The sequence below is a fragment of the Loxodonta africana genome, chromosome 4 (assembly GCF_030014295.1).
Source record: "Loxodonta africana isolate mLoxAfr1 chromosome 4, mLoxAfr1.hap2, whole genome shotgun sequence".
In the NCBI taxonomy this organism is placed as follows: domain Eukaryota; kingdom Metazoa; phylum Chordata; class Mammalia; order Proboscidea; family Elephantidae; genus Loxodonta; species Loxodonta africana.
Genome location: NC_087345.1, coordinates 81,782,311 through 81,786,383, shown reverse-complemented (window position 1 = coordinate 81,786,383; position 4,073 = coordinate 81,782,311). Strand labels below are relative to the sequence as shown.

General features: G+C 40.4%; 1 pseudogene; it reads right to left on the bottom strand.

The window, feature by feature from the left end:
• Positions 1–1,058: 1,058 nt before the first annotated feature.
• On the bottom strand, positions 1,059–2,514 carry LOC100675542 (olfactory receptor 6C4-like; annotated as a pseudogene).
• Between the last annotated feature and the right edge of the window lie 1,559 nt (positions 2,515–4,073).

Here is a 4,073-nt window from a genome sequence, read left to right as displayed (position 1 = left end):
TAGTTCCTCAGAAAATCTAGTAGATTCAGTACATGTTATATTAGATTCAGAACCGTATCTCAGGAAGAAGGCCTTGATGCTGACTCTTATCTAGGTCTCCTAGGCAATGCTGACAACAAAAATTTCACCTGAGCAAGCTGTTTCTAAGACAGAAATGTCCTGTAGTCCTTGTAGCCCCCACTTCCAGTAAACCCGCCTTGTGTTAATCTAAGTTTGTAGTGTCCAATCAAAATAGTGCACTTCAAGTTCTTTCTTCTCACCCTTTAAAAAGTCTCCACAACTTCACCATTTTGGAGGCATTTGCTCACTCTGCAAAATCAGACTTTTCCCCCAGACTGGACTGTTAACAAACCTTCAATAAGTTTTCTTGCTTTATTTTAACAGAGTAAGCATTTATTACTCTTAGACACAGGAATTCCCCAGTAACAGTTTTAATCTGGTTTCAGCATGGAAATGAGAGAGTCAGAAATGTCCGCATGAGTACTCAGGAGACCTCATACTGTACAATGGGAAGTACTTTCTGTAGGAGATACCAGAAAGAAGCAGTTTTAAGAGTTGTCAGAGGGAGAAGCTTGAGAAAGGAAATTGTTCCAAATCTGACAAAATGTAATTTGATGTAGAAATTTTTTACATAATATCATCAATTGCCTCTTCTGGCAAGTATCTTGTGTTTCTGTCATAATGTGTTTGCAACTTTTTGATTGTGATTGATGAGACTAAGAGCTCCTCAGAGGAAGACAGGCTTAATTGTTTACCTGATCACCAGATTTATGATAAGCAAAATAATTTTTAAGCACAAAGTTCTTTTTTTGTGCCCAGTCTGGTAATATTATTTTTCCAGCCTTTCCCCCTTAATTAAAAGACATCTACCAGAAGAAAAATATCTTTGAACGGGACTTCTTGGAATTCCTTTCTCTTTCTAGTAAATTTGAAACAAAATATTGACACATAAAGTGGTCACAGTCAATTCATCTGAGAAGTCACTTTAACAAAAGGAGGGATCAGGAGCTAAAATGATCACTTGGAAGAGCTTCATGAACATCATTCAAAATTTCCATTGACTTTGAGGCCATTAAAGTAAATAAAGTTGCATAATCTTTCTGGCCACATCCTTGAGGGCTTGTTTTACTTGTTTATTCCTTAAGGTGTAAATGAAGGGGTTCAGTAAAGGGGCCACTGATGTGCTGAGCACAGCTACTCCCTTATTGACGGCAACTCCTTCTTTTGCTGAAGGTTTTATGTACATGAAGATGCAGCTGCCATGAGAGAGAGATGACAGTCATGTGGGAAGAACATGTGGAAAATGCCTTTTTCCTGTGCTGGGCAGAGGGGATCTTCAGAATGGTCTTGATGATATTTGTGTAGGAGAGAAGCACCAGCACCAGGGTCACCACCAAGGTCACAACTGCTAAGATAAAGTCAACCAGCTCCAGGAGTCTTGTGTCTGAGCAAGATAATGATTCAGCACATTGGAGGCACAGAAATCCAGCTGACTGGTCTGGATGATGGGGTATAAAATGATTAGGAACCCACCCAACCAAGAGCAGAGAACCAGCTAGATACAGACTCTGTTGTTCATGATGGTTGTATAATGTAGGGGTTTGCAGATGGCTACCTAGCAATCATAAGACATGGCAGCCAGAAGGTAAAACTCTGTTATTCCGAGGAACATGGCAAAGAAATACTAAGTGAAGCAGCCAGCAAAACTGATGGCCTTATTCCCAGTAGAGATGCTGATCAGCAGCCTAGGAGTGAAAGTGGTTGTAAAGGAAATTTCCAAGAAGGAGAAATTCCGGAGGAAAAAATACATAGGAGTCCGGAGATGGGTGTCCAATAGTATGAGGGTGATGATTGTCGGATTACCTAAGATGCTAAATATGTAGGTGAGGAAGAGAAGTATGAAGATTACGGTCTGAAGCTCTGGGTTGTCTGTTAGTCCCAGCAGGATGAATTCAATCATGGTCCGATTTTTCATTGTTAATCTTTGCTGCCTGTGAAACCAAGATGGAGAGAAATGAGTGATGAGAGGGAGAGCAGAGCTCAGGAATACGTTGAAGGGAGGCTGTAGATTTCTCTTGAAATTTGTTCATGGGCAATTTCTCCGTCCATATGACCTAAACATAATGCCTGGTGAGCGCAATCTGGCCTTTCACAGAGCCACATGCGGGAGACTATTTCTGAGGCTCTATTTCCAGAATGACACAATGGCAACCTGGCTCTTTTTAATGTATCCTCTCCGCATTTTTATTTTACCCCTGTAGTCTCACTTTGTTTTGATTTCCTCTATCTATGAAGTCACTGTCCTATGTTCCTGGTAGGAATGTCTCATCTTTCCCCAGCCTTGATGCCTGGGCAATTTGCTTCATTGCTACCTTCTCCAACACACTGGACATCTGCCCCACATTTTGCTACTCCTGCTAACAATCCACAGCCCTCCAAGGCAGGAGCGAGGTGCTCTCTTTTCATGTTTTGGCTATTGCAGCTTGAGAAGACTTTGAGAAACCTCATTCTCTTCTCTATGAATCCCCCTTTTCTGATTTTAGCTGAAGGGAGAGAAAGAACAGATAGCCAATAACCCCAGGAAGACTTTCTTTCTTTTTTTTTTTTTTAAGAAAAAACAAAGTTTTATTCAGCGCATGTTCAAAAAGGCAAAAGTGGGAAGCATGTTGCTAGAGCCATGTCTGCCTGAGCCAGGAAGGCTTTCTTTAACTGCTTTCAACATTTAGGGATTCTGAGCCTGGAACACTTCCTATCTTCCTTCAGCCTTGTCTTAGTTTCCTAGTGCTGCTGTAACAGAAATCTCACAAGTGAGTGGGTTTAAAGAACACAAATTTATTTTCTCACAGTTTAGGAAGCTAGAATTCCGGGCACCAGCTCTAGGGGAAGGCTTTTTGTATCAGCTCTAGGGGAAGATTGTTGCCTCTTTCATCTTCTGTAGCTCTGGAGATCCTTGGTTCCTTGGCAATCTTCATGTGACATTTACCCCCCTCACTCCCCCCTTGGTACTTGTTTCTATGTCTAATCTGCTCTTTTTATAACTTGGACCTGACTAGGTTTGGAACACACCCTGCACTGGTATGGACTCATTAGCATTACAAAGAACACCCTATTCTCAAATGAGATTACATCCACAGATGTAGGGGTTAGGATTCCAAGTCATATTTTGGGGGGACACAATTCAGTCCATAACAAGCCTCCACAATATAGATGTGACTTTGGTATGGAAAACTAAGGAAGGGTCTGGTCCCTTACAGACAATAAGCGTTTCTTCCAGGAAACAAGCTAGTAGGGTCAAGGATCCTTTTGGGCATCTACATTCTGTTCTGATTTTACAGAACCCCTGAAACTTTCAAAGGAACCTCAAGGCACCCTCTGAGCTGGGTGCTTATCTGGAACAAATTCACGGTGGAGATCCATCCATGCTCTTGGGCCATTTTAATGGATGGGTAGTAAGGCCCAAGACAATGTCATCCAGCGACTGGGTGGCTCAGGATTCTGAAGTACTTTCTGTTCACTAGCCATTTGGTTTTGGAGAATTTCTTTTTTTTTTTTTTTTCTATTTCTTATTGTACTTTAGATGAAGGTTTACATGAAAAACTAGTTTCTCAGTAAACAGTCAGTACACATATTGTTTTACATTAGTTAACAACCCCATGAGCTGTCAACTGTCTTGAAGAATTTCTTTATACTATCGTTCAAAAATTCATGTTCATGTTTCACAGAGCTACCAACACCAGTGTACACAGATGATTGTTCAAAATGTTCATTTAAGCATTGTTTATAATAATGAAAAAACGTAAACAAAAATCTCACCAATAGGTAAATGGCTAAATAAATTATGACCCTTCCTGTTGTGCAGTAAAATGGGAAATTTATGTGTACTGATTTGGGTATGACTATGCAATATTGCTAGTGAGATAGGCGGGTTGCTGCCCATTCAATATGGTGTGATTTTATCTATGTAAGAAATCAAAAATTTATATGTATGTTTCTAAGTGCATATAAAAATGTCCAGAAGAGTGCCAAATGATCAATGATAGTTATTTCTGGAATGGCATTGAGGAAAGGATCGA